General features: G+C 35.4%; 1 protein-coding gene across 4 annotated transcripts in view; it reads right to left on the reverse strand.

Moving 5' to 3' along the window:
* Window positions 1-11,478, reverse strand: part of LOC145680825 (putative protein-lysine deacylase ABHD14B) — a 54,332-nt gene extending 42,854 nt beyond the window's left edge. The window contains exon 1 of one of the 4 annotated variants that reach the window (XM_081751916.1): window positions 11,322-11,478. The gene's annotated coding sequence lies outside the window, so the exon portion shown is untranslated. Of the gene's footprint in view, window positions 1-10,860; window positions 11,007-11,310 lie in introns of those variants that run through there. The other 3 variants (XM_081751919.1, XM_081751918.1, XM_081751917.1) reach the window with 3 other exon arrangements.
* Window positions 11,479-13,769: the final 2,291 nt, after the last annotated feature.

Genomic DNA, 13,769 nt, shown 5'->3' on the forward strand with positions numbered 1-13,769 from the left:
ACTATTGCTTTAAAGTCCCATTATACACAGTAGTATTCTACGAAACTGACTTAACTTTGACGGAAATTCTTGTAAGTGAGATCTTTCAAATTTTGTCGGCGTGTACAACAACACACTGTCCAGGTAATTAGAACTGATGTTAACCGCCAACATTATAGCCAAATTACAGTTAGATGTTCTATCTTACGGTGGCAGTTGCAATTTCCTCTTTGCAATTCATGGTTTTACAAAGAGAGGACTGTGAAACTATATATATATATATATACATATTTTGTGCAAAGTTACCCCGTCTTGTGGTGGTGGTGGTACTACTACTACTACTACTATTATTACTATTACTATTACTACTACTACTACTACTACTACTACTACTACTACTACTACTACTACTACTACTACTACTAATAATAATAATAATAATAATAATAATAATAATAATAATAATAATAATAATGGGACACATGTATTCAACACCGTTAAATAGTTCGAGGGAGTCACCACTTTCCTCATTAAGAGAGAATTTTATTTTCGGAGTGAAGTACAATTTTGGTAATAAGAACTGTATGCTTGATTTTGAGAAATTAATGTTCCACTACCAACACTAGAAAATATTTCGCAAATTTTAGTTCTCAGGAGTTCAAAATTCAGCATTTACAATAATTTATTATTATACAAAGACATTCAAAATAATATATGACTATCCACTATAATTTCTAATAAGTATGCACTGAAAAACAACTTAGTCACACAATATCAAAATAATGTTCAGCATCATTCAATTGTAGTTTCTAGAACGAACAACGGGTGCGCATAAATCATGGACCTACATAGCAGGAAAACATACCCTGAAAGACAATGGAGTTTGAGACACAAGCAAAGGAAAAATGACTCAAGATAACGCTACAAAAAGCAACGAGCGGACTACATGATCTAAAAACTGATGCTCACTTACAAAAGAACATGATTATTGCGACACAAAGACAAGCAGGTGAAGCAAAAAATCACGATTAAAAGAGGAATATACGTCACACATATTACCTTTATTAAAACCCACAGAACTTCACTAAATCACACGAAAATCTTTAAAGAAGTTTTTCCAAACCTACAATTGTGACAGGTGTTGCTAACCGGGTTGTAATACCTTTGCAGCAAATCGTGTATCCTTCAGAAGTTTTTTCTACCAACATGAAAAGCAATCATATGGTAGCGTGGACACGTGGGAATGAGTGTTGCTTACACAAATACTTTCTGGTTACTTTTTGAATGAAATAGCATCCTTTTCGAACACTTACTTTAAGCATAAATCTCATTATCTAAATTTGTGTACTGTTCCTCCACAATCTTTGTATTGAAACCACCTCTAAGAGAGCAATGTCATTACAAAATTCATAAAACATTCAACCAAACTCTAGATTGTATCTGTAAATTATGCCTGACTGGTTTGAAAAAAAAAATCTCTACGCAGAAACACTCATCTTTCCACATTCACAATGTGATTTTCTTTCTTGAAACAAGTGAAAGGGCATAAAATACAGAAATCATCTGACATACTTTTGTTAATTAAACGATATAACTAACTTTAAAATGGAAACGTGTTTGTCTCAGTGAGATCATTTCGAAAGTCTGCAAGTACAAACATTTATGAATACGCTGAACTACTGTAGTTTGCTAGTTCACAACCAACATTAAATACAACGTTAATTGTTGTGGCCGACAAATAAGACATAATTGTTTGTTGGCAACAAATTATGACTTGCATTTTATTCAAAGGTAGTTATGGGCTAGTAAATATGTAAATTCAGCATAACCACTGATTTTCGTTCTTGCAGCGACCGAGGATGAAACTTGTAGCGGTTTTCGAAATTATCTCGCTACGATAAATATATTGCCATTACCATGTCTGAAACCATGAAAAACCTGTTCCTCAGAACGGCGATTCTGCAAACCTTGTGTTGTGATAGCAGTGAATTACTGGCTAAAGCGCAGAAGGTATTGAGTGAGGTTCAAAGAAATGATGTACATGTAAAGTTCACGAACTACAGTGAGCGTTTTCCACTTCAAAACTGTAGGATTGTTAGACGTGTGGCCTTGTGAAACACTTATATAACATATACTGCGGGAGAAATTATGTTGATACTGAGAATTGCATTGTTGCAGTCTTGCCAAGCACAGTAAATAGTCTAGAATACCGTGTAATTACTCGCGTAATAGTCGAACTTTTTGTACCAACTTTTTAATGGGAAAATCCAACTGACAGTATTACACGAGGAAAGCTGTCATTTAATTATCGCTATGATCAAAACAATTCCCAATTTCGATACATATAGCAGCATTGCATCAACATAAAATGGACGCTGGAAGTAGTTTGCTTGATCTCTATCGACAGATGGGTCACGATGTTACGTGTCAGTAAGCACGAAACGTTCTTTCGCTCGGATCCGCGCAAGATAAACAATTTCGAAGTGAGTCACATTCACAAACACAAAAATTCCATAGACTGTGACTTTTATGCAGGGAAATTTTTTGGCGAATGTCTTTACTTCAAACTTAAGGTGCGACTATTAATCGAAGGTGACTACTACGCGAGTAAACACGGTACTTATTCATGACAGTAAATTTGTCCTCGTGAACCAACAAATGCTAATGAAACGAGCTTCTTTATAGCATCACCAAAAGAACAATTCAGATCTTCCTTGTTTTCTGGCCACCTCCATGTGTTTTCAATAATTTCAGTGCATATACTTCACTTGCCAAAAATTTCTCATACAAATATTAGTTATTATGCCAAACTACACAATTCTCACACTTTAGAATATCTCATTTGCGGAAAGTGACTTACATAGTCTACTAAACGAAGGAACATTTAAGACTATACTTACCTAAGACTAAAATCTACGGCTAGTCAAATTAAAAAAAAAAACAAAAAAAAAAAACTATCATTCTTCTTGCTTCAAACGATTCCCTGAGACATTCTGAACCTTAATTATCTTCGGGCATGCCCAAATTATTGCCTACAGATTATAATATGCGTCCAAACTCATGTACTTTCCCTTATGAGTTCCGTAAGGAGAAATATGCGTCCCGATGTACGTGATAAAAACGACTGTGCAAGAAATAGAAACCAACCTGTAATAGATGGACACTAAAAGCAAGAATGTTATCTAACCGAGTAACGGCAGAAACGCAGCAGGGAAGATCCGTGGGGGAGTTGCGTCTGTAGGGAGGAGCCGCGTTAGGACGAAAGGTATGAGCATAAACGAGAGTTGTGCCAGGTTGCCTAGTCCACATATTACGTAAGGCGGCAAGCGGGCATGAGGGATTTAAGCCTTCGTTACGTAAGGCATGTTTTTTTTTCTGTAATTTTTATTTTTATTCTCAGGATTATATGGTATCTTTTAAACACATTTTATCCAGGTTTTTTTTTCTTTTTATAAATTAATAAATAAATATTTCTATTGTTTTGGTAAGTTGCGAACATATAGCCTATATAAAATGAATCATGCAGAAGGGGTTCGAAGACGCTACTAGACACCACATGACTCGTGACGAACCCTGAGTGTATTACAATAAAACTGTTTTGTGGCTATCGCCGCATTGCATTTACGGCACACGAAATTTTTCTGGAGTTAGTTGTTAGCGATCGTTAACTCCATTTAAAAATGCCCTCGCGTTCCCAATTGTATCGCTATTTCTGAGAATGTGATTCGAAACTTTTGATTTGAATCATTCCCACTCTACTCTTCTAAGAGTTTCGCATAAGAAACTCTTTCTATTAAAAAATAATATTTTCTGCAAAGGAACGATCCATGATTTGGAGAGCACACTAAGGTATTAAAAACCAAATTCGTCAGATTTTCACTTCGTACTGAAGATTTTGCGGTCTGGACTTGAATTTTCGTGGAGAAATAAAGCTTATTCGCATTCTGACACTGATTTAGTACAACAAGAATTTGAAAACGAGTAAACTGAAGTCCAAAGTTCGAAGATGCTCGCAAGCTTGTTCACAAACGAGATGCAGCCGCGTCGAATCTGAGGTCGATGCCAATTATCGGTGACCTAAAAGAATGGACACGATCTCCTTGGGAAAACGACAATATGTAATAGATTGGTTAATTAAACAACCTTATGCAGTGTTCGAAGTGGAAAAAAAACCAGAGACTTGACATACGAATTCGACTTGACATACCGGCTATCTAAATATTGAAATGTAGTGAGGGTATGTTGCTTAAAAGATTGTATTCCTAATTTCATAATGACTGAAAATCATTGGAGAGCCTCACTGTAGTAACGCGGGGCGGGGAGGGGGCATGGAGACTTTGATTCCCTCCAACTTTCTGGGGAAAAAAAATCCCCTTATGTTGCATTATAGTGAATTATACACGAAAATGCTCAAAAACCGAATGAGAATATTAATAACTTCCTGCAGGAAAACTCCCGGTCCCATACTCGACTGTTGGGTATTCCAAATACCCCAAGGTCCGCTTCCGGAGCAGACGACTCCTAAATCCGCTCATGTTCAAAACAGCATTTATATGCATTAAGGCAAGAAGGCACACACATAAAAACATACATACCTAAGAAACACTTCAATATGGCACATCAAAATATAAACTAAATAAACTTCTTTGCAAACACCTCATTTTAAAAACAAAAGATAAGAAAAATGTCGGTGTTGTCAACTTAGAAATTATTTCAACATAAGAAATAAATCCTTTTACGTGCAAAGCTACTCGTCAATTACTGTGTATAAAAATGGATTTAATGAAGGTATTTAACATCTACTTTCCAGTGACGGTATGCTTTAATCATTGAAAAACCAGAGACGGTATGCCTTCATCACTGAAAAACCAGAAGCGCTATGGCATATCACCGCATACCGTCTCACTTCGACCACTGACCTTATGAGATTAAAATATTATTAAGTTCCTAACATTTTCTAATACTTTGATGTATTAATGAAAACACACTACAAATTTATTCAGAATATAAGCATTTTGTAATGAAAAGTTTTGTCATTAAAATTAGTTTTAGAAGTAATAACCCCAAAATAAGCAAAATTGTTGGAAAAACAAAAATCAGAAAGCGTTACGTGACAAAGAAAGAAAGAAGGAAAGAAAGAAAAAAGAGTTCGGTCTTGCCTTATGAAGTGTGACAAGGGGGAGGAAGGAGTAAAAATTACTTGAAAACAATTACGTAATACATGAACAGCCCTTTAGGGTAGGTGCGCAAGACAGATCCGTGCAGAAGCGCGTCCGTAGGGGTAGGTGCATCAGCGACGGACAGCATGCGCATAAACGAGGATAGTGCACAAAACAGTTGATATTGTAAAAAATCACATATGTTAGAGCATTATAATGGTTTCACACTAGTAACACTTATACTTGTAAGCATTAAATGCATGTTTTCTACATCGTGCAGAAATACTCCGCCCGTGTAAATCATTATGTTATACAGTCGTATTTGATACGTACGCACTCAATTTAACATTCAACATTCTCCCTAGTAATGTTTTGACAGAAGTAATTTTACACTTGTAAAGAAATAATCCGACAGTGGAAGTTTACTCCTTAATATGCACTTACTCACTTTAAACATAAGATTACCATTTTTATGACGGACTACTCTGCACCAGTACCGTTTCTGGAACATTAACGTGAACTCCCTGATCAGTGGCGAAGGGTGGTAAGAGGCCCTGAGGCCCGGCCTACCCATTTACTTTCAGAAATTATAATTAATTCATTTTCCTTGCAAAAAATTCGTGATCTTTTCTAAGTTGAAAAAAAATTGTTCGATAAAGAAATCATGGTTGGCACCACTGCTGGGAGGCTCACCAAGCAGTGTCTCAGGCGGCAGAAGAACTACCGTCAAGCTACTCAGAAAATCCCGCGAGAGAACGTGTTGGAAATGACGTTTTCTTCACCAGCGTATAACCTGCGCAAGAGACCGGCCTCAGCGCTTATCGACTTTCGTTTCTACCTACTAGTTTCTCTCGAGATCGTCGATTTCGATTCGATATATCAACAAATAAAGATCTAGATAACGTGGCTCCATTCCATTTCAACTTTGCTTAATTTTGCGGACTCTAACGCAACGCAAAAACTGGAGCAAGAAATTCTAAAAGGTGCTACGCCTATTATCGCAAACTAATGCCCCTTTATTCCGTTGCGTTGGCGCAAACCTGTGCGAAATCAGACTCGTTAGTTCATTAGAAAGAGTGTGTGTTTTTGAGATGATATGAGTGATTTTTCTTCTTATATTTGCAAAAGTGAATGAGAGAAAATGTCAGTAAGTGGAGAATATGAATATACGTAGTATAATTGCTATTAAAGAACCTTCTGTCAGTGGTTTTTTGAAAATTAATGTGTTATTAAGGAACGAAGACTAACGCCTGTGTTGAAAATAGAACAAACAGAGGGCAAGAGAGTTGTGCATGCATTGGTACAATATATATATATATATATATATATAAGCGTGTGTGTGTGTAGTTGTTGAAATAAAGAGCAGTATATGGAAATATTTAAGTCTGATTTTGTTTTTAAAGGGGAATTAAGTGACACAAAATATCTTGATTGAATGAGTGACATGTGTTTTGAACAATATAATTAAAAAAAAAAAAAAAAATTACAAGCAGTTTTTGTTTCAGCATATGTTTCTTGTGAAGTGTAGATAATGCGATAATCCATCTTCCCCACCCGATCACGCCAATTAAAGCAATTAAATTGCATTATGGCGAATTAAGATCAACTATGAGTCGATTTCATTATGCAAATCGAGATCCGGATCGAATAAGTGCTGTCGATGAACTACAATTGCATTAAATTTATGTGAATTCGTCTTTTTGTATTTCTGTAGTAAAATATTTATGTCTAATCTGTTTCATTTTACTATTATTATTATTATTATTATTATCGTTATTATTATTATTAGTAATAGTAAAACATTGGGCCTACTCTCTTGAGACTATCACCCTTCGCCACTGTCCCTGATATCGGAAGAGGAAGGATTATAACCGACAGAGAAAAAGGAACTAGGGATCGGTTTCCTCCAGGTTTGTATTTTCGTTTATATACTCTTTCAAAGATTCATCTATCCTCCTGTCACAATATCCATGCCGTTCCGTTTCCAATTATCTTTCTCCTCCTCATTTGTTGGTACAAATATACTTTTCTTTCCTTAGTTTAACGTCCCACATAATGCACTGCGACTAACGGAGATGGTGATGATGAGTGGTGGAAAAACGAAAGTGGAAGGAAACGGAAGAGCACGAGAAAATCCATGTACATGGTGTCTGTCCACCAAAGTACACTTGATGGGAGCTTGGATAAGAATTTTTTTTTTTTTTTTTTTTTTTTTTTACGGTAATACTTCTACATTGCAGATTGGATTATTTAGAAAGGCAACAAAGTTTCGTAAGTCGTTTATTTATTTATATATTTTGCGTTCAGGAGACCACAGTATTGTACAATCCGCGGCAAAAAACCTGCAACATGAGCACGTAAGTTTATTGTGAAATGAGGAAGTCTTTTGCTTCAAAATAAGTGTGCACGGGAGGAGGCCGAGGTTTATCCTGGCGTGATTCATTCCACTTAGACGTTATGTTCATTCCCTGTGCTGTTAGGCGTAGTTTTACAATAAACTTACATCCTCATGTTGCAGGTTTTTTGCCGCGGATTGTACAAACTACTACAATAGATTCTTATACATCATATTAGTCTTAAAACACGTTAGATATTTATACCGAGATATATATACCACACCTTATTTAATCATCTACCTGGTTTTATTCAGTGCAAGAATCTGTAGGTATTTTTTGTACACATTATTCTAACTTCATTTGGTATTTAGTAAACATGTATTGTAAAGATATTTGATTATACTAATATATAAATAAGAATAACTACTCATGTAATAATAAAATAGATATCTTCCTATTGATTCATACAACTACAAGTTTCTAGCTTCACCATGTTCATAAAATTCCGGGACAGTATAAAAGCAGTGTTCGTGCAGGTACTTTGTTAGTCTTTGTTTAAAAAGGTGATCAGATTTTTAGTTTCTTATGTTGATCGGTAAGCCGTTATAAATCTGTATTCCTGTATATTTTGGACCTTTTTTTTTTTTTTTTTTTTTTTTTTTGAAAAGTGTAGTATTATGAATGGGAATTGCAAGATCGCTTTTGCTTCTAGTATTGTAAGTATGGATATCACTGTTGCATTTAAAATACGGTTTAAGGTGGAGAATTTAAGCTCTCGGATTTTTTTTTTTTTTTTCATGATATTCTTGATTTTGAACCTTTCATTGTTCTCAGTACTCTTTTTTGAATTTTAAAAATTGTCTTACTTTCTGCTGCGTTTCCCAAGTATACTTACTATTCCATGTGTAAGTAGACTCTCAAACTGACTATGATAAATTACTTTCAATGTTGATAGGTTTAATGAAGTTTTCACGCTTTTTATGGCATAGTGCACCATACAGAGTTTCTTTTCTAGTACAGATACGTGCCTATCCCACGTTAGTGTATCACTTACCCAGACTTTTAGAAATTTCGTTGCTTTAACGTTATTTATACATAGATATGATTGAATTATTTACATTTGGGTGGTATATTTTGAATTTTACTACGAAAACATTATATTTATGGTCATAATGTGTGTGTCCTCCTAAAGTGAATCTCTAATAATAAATACGATTATGCCTACAAAATACAATTTTTTAAAAGTATTAACAATTGACTTCATTAAAAATCAAGGTTACACGTAATGGGTCATTATCCTCAATCTCCATCTATGACTTTACACATTTTCTTGGTTATTTTGCGAAAAAGGATTACTTTCGTGACTCACCGGGTCGTAGCGAAGCACAAAGTGTTAGGGCGTCGAAGGTACAATGATGGGAGCTATTCACAGTTACTATTGCTTATCTTTTAATAAACTTGCACGGAACAGCTTTTTGATTACAGTGGTTAGCGTATAAATTTCCCTTACATTACAGTGATTTGTGTCTTTAATTGTAAGGCAATAGGCCTAGTTAAAACTGGGAAGGTTCTAGAATGCTGTACCGCACACACGAGTGAAAGTGTTTAAATAGCCAGGTTGGTACCTTATTTATCAAAGCTCAATACTAACGTACAGGTTAACTTTAGGCGTGCCTCGAAACAATTGCTCAAAAACTAGAATTCTTTCACTAATTTCCTATGTATTGTTTTCCTGAATTTTTAACGCTGGGCGACATGAAAATATCTCACATGGCGACATGAAAATATCTCATAAGCAAATGTTGAAAAATTACGATTTGCGTATAAATACGACGTCCGAACGAATGCCCAAAGTAACCTCATAACTAAAAGTAAATGCTATCTACCCGAGCCAGCGCAATGCGAAACTGGGGAGTCCGAGCGTTTGCGAGGCGGTAAATCCGAAGGGAACAGGCGCGTCAGTGAATGTGGGTATACGCATAAGCGAGGGTAGTGAAAACTTGTGGGTTTTCGCAATGATACGAGTTTCAATAGCACTCGTCATGGTTTCATACTAGTAGCATTCCAGTTGTAAACATAAAATACAACTTCAGTACATTGTGCAGAAACACACCGCCAGTGGAAAATAGTTTCTAACACAGTCATCTTTCATATGGACTTACTTATTTTATCCATAGTAAAGTACTTGTAAGGATTTAATAATAATAACCTTACACTTGTAAACATAGAATATGGGTTTACTGGTGTATCGCCAGATCAGTTTTAGAAAATATTGGTTTCTGAGGAAATGTGAGTGAAAGTCAGGTGAGGGGAATAGCTGAAGTTAAGAAAATACTTGTTGTTGTTAGTTGTTTCTGATGTTGTAAGCGGCATTATATGTGGAGGCGGAAGGGACTATTTGGCGGAGGAATAGACTTATGATTTATTGGAAAGGCAGTGTAAAATTGTGCGTAAATGACACAGATTGTTACTTATCATTTTTAAATTTTATCGGGTTGTAAAATTACGACAAACTGTTCGCCTGTTTACTAGAACATGCCTTTTATACAATTTCAACTACTGAAACTCATTTTTATACAACTCGATAAAACTCAAACATAATACGTAACAATCTTGTCATTTAAGCACCATTTGGATTGAAACTACAGAAAAAAAAAGAGGAAAATTTTACAAAACCTAATCTATCTAATCTAATTTAGTATATTTTTATACTTTTTGGAGAGTATTTAATATCTCTCCCAAATCTGTACAACACATAAACCATGCATTTTATGACATATAAAGTGTTTGTCACTAGCATCGTTACTTCAAATAACTACCGCCGCTGACGCGTCTGCTCTATACGGACGCACACCCAAGCGATGCTGCGCTCCAACCCTAATTCGGTTAGATGGCATTCGGTTTTACTGGCCACCTTGCACAAGTTGGTTCGTGTTTTATGCACTAGTGTTTTCCCCCCACATTGCATTTTAAACAGTAACCACTACCAGGCGAGCCATGGTCACAACCAAGTATTTTTGGTGAGAAACTAAATATTAGTCACTTTTTAAATTATTTATTTATTTTCGTGTGCTCCGGCGATCCAGCAGTAATGACTAAAATACAAGTGTACTATGTTTTTAATTCTATCGCTTGCAAAAATTTGTTCTTTATATATGTTTTTTCATGCAAAGTATTGAATTTTACCCGTAAATCTTCCAAAATGTGTTGCGACAAAAGTAAACCAGCACCATTCCCAATTCACGTAGTAATGCGAAGCAAGGGATATTGAGTGAAGGTGGGTTAGTACAAGGTTGATTACTTTCGTAATTACAACTAGATGCATGGCAGGCAGTGTTTTAAAATCCGGCCGCTAAAACTGATTGCTTACACCTTACAAATCTTACCTTCATTGAAGATTTCAGTGCTATACTTAAGATTACTTTTGGAGCATGAATATTCGCAATCTATTCCGTACAACTATCTACATTTGTCAGTGAGCCAGATACGCTCAGATAAGAGATTATATAACAAAATGACACATCTTTTCACAAAAAGGAAGAAATCTCTAATATAAAATTGCATAACTGTTTTAAAATCAACTTATTTATTTTATTATTGTATAAAAAATTATGAGTCAGCTTTATAACACTCTGCAACTGTGTATTTATAGTACGGGTACTTGAAATGGGTAGAGTAGGGTGGGATTAGGGTAAGGTTAGGAAAGTTCGGACTCACTTTGTTACAATTACTCGAATGTAATTTCTCATGTCTTCATAATGATTCCAGCAGATGCGGGCATTGAGAAGTTCATCCTAAATTAACAGTAATCGTAAAATACCTTTCTAACAACTCACTTTAAACTTACTTTTTAAGTTCTTCGTCCTTTGAAGTTTGCAGTACGACCTTCCTTTGGAACTTCGCAAATGTAAACAAAACGAAACAAATGACAGTGAGGTAGCGTGAGAAACCAGATTGTTGACCCAAGGAAAAAATGTTCTAAATTGTAACTTCTGAACATCGGATAAGGTCGACAGCCAGCCCAAAAATGAAGGAGGGGCGGAGTAGAATTTGGGGGGTCCCGACCCAAGCATATTGCAAGCCTACCGTAAAAATTTAAGGGGGGCAGTGAAAATTTAGGGGGGAACACTTTAGTCCCCCCGTGGATACGGTTCTGCATCAGGTGATAATAATAATAATAATAATAATAATAATAATAATAATAATAATAATAATAATAATAATAATAATAATAATAATAATAGATTAAAGTTAATGATAACAGCAGTGAAGTTATATGTTACCGTCACATGAGACTAAGTGCCGAGTAATAAGATGCTATTTCAGTTTGGGAAAACATAAATTTATAAACTTCACAGAAGAAATATCTAGAGTTATTTCAAAAGAGCAATAGATATGTAATCAGAATATATAAGTTTCTTACCTCTGACATCCGTAATAATATTTTATTTTTTAAAAAATATAAAACAAAGTGTAAGCTCGTAAGCGCAAAATAGTCTATAACAATGGTTCCCAAACTGATGGACGTGAAGAGCGAACAAGGGGTGTGCAAGCTACTGACGGAAATAATCCTTGAAATTATGAATAAAGCATCACTTTTAATGAACATTTACAACTTAGCTTTAACAAACTGCGTTTGACTACTAAATACCGTACGTACTAAGAGTTGCTCCCTTTCTACATTGCTCGGAACTCTTAGTTTTTAAGATTTTTTTTTAAAAAAAGCATGGATTTTTTGTTGGAAGTGTTGAGAAACATAGAAGCTGCATTTAAATAATTTATAACTGATTTACCAAAAATATATACTTTATTACGTTGGTTCTTCAATTAAGTTACAAATACTGTAGAGCTCCTTCGTGGATAAGCGGTTAGCGTACGCGCCTTTGGCGTAAGAGACCTGGGTTCGAGTCCCTGCGGGAGTTCCTGTGGTTTGGATTCCACGGTAATCAGTATGACCGGTCTCATATAGCCTCGCTGATGAAAGTCATGTTAAAATCATCTCAACAAATACTGTATACAAAGGAGCGTTAAATTAAGCACCGTACAAACATAAAATAACTGTCGACTAGAACTGCAGTTTTCTTAAGAACAAAGCTGTTTTTTTTTTTTTTTTTTTTTTTTTTTTTTTTTTTTTAAGCATTGCAGCATACAGCATTGCAACAATGTGCAGAAAATTTGTTGTCACCACCTTATTATGTGATTTTAATTCAGCAACCCTGAGGGCTTGAATGCATGCACCAATTCGGTCGGGAAGGGCAGTGTCGGACTGGATAGGGTGGCGAGGCGGAGATCGCCTGCTCCCACCCTCTTATGGCGCTCTTTTGTCACAATAAAATAGGCCTACTTGCATTGATCGCAATAAAATTTTAGCTAATATTTCCATTCTTGTCTTTATTTTGTAAAATTAAATATTAGATCAGAGACTTATTGGAGGTTTACGTACATTAGGGATGATAAACTACAGGCCTGCGGATCGCATGCGGCCTACGAGGTGTTCCCGTACGGCTCGAGAAAATGTGTTAACAGTTTTTATATATTTTATTGGGTATATAAAAACTTTAAAAATAGTTAAAATGTAATGACGGACTAATATACAAAGTGGATGTATGTTTTGAGTGAGGAAACCAAAAGTAAATTTAAGGTTAAGGTTAGTTACCTTAGTGTTTTATTTCGTTTATTTGGCCACATTTAGGTAACTAAAAATTTAAGCGTACTATGTCTGTCCACCTTGCAGCTTGAAAAATGAGTAATGGTGAATTTTAAACGTTAGTACTATTGAGGCCAGGTATATGTTTCTACTTGGGATTTAAAATCTCTTTTCCATTTCTTGCATATGTTTTCATGTTTGAGATATTATCCACCCAATCTTGAGAGCATAACCATTTCCAACCGTTTTTCGAAACCAAACAGATTTTTGAAACTCGTTGGACAGTTATCGTCAGGCAAGTCCGATTGTGTCTGACACGTGAGACTGGTGCATTACATCAGCGTACTTCAGAATTACAAACTATTTCCTCAAGAATTACATTATCTTTAGTTTTCTTTTGAATCAGGGCCACTTCAGTTAGAGTAAGAAAAGGAAGTTAGTGACGAAAACTGAATGTTTCAAGATAAGTGGGAAATTGAATTTCTTTCATGAACAATCAAGACAATAAACCACAGTGTATTGTCGTGACACAAATAATGCAATCTCAGCCGCTATTAGAAGCAGAACCATCTAGAAAAATACAGGAGGTACTGTGAACAGACATGAGCTACAATTATTGCAGATTTGAAGGAAAGAGTTAGTGCTCAG

This window comes from Thermobia domestica, chromosome 3, assembly GCF_964235325.1.
Source record: "Thermobia domestica chromosome 3, izTheDome1.hap1.1, whole genome shotgun sequence".
Classification (NCBI taxonomy): domain Eukaryota; kingdom Metazoa; phylum Arthropoda; class Insecta; order Zygentoma; family Lepismatidae; genus Thermobia; species Thermobia domestica.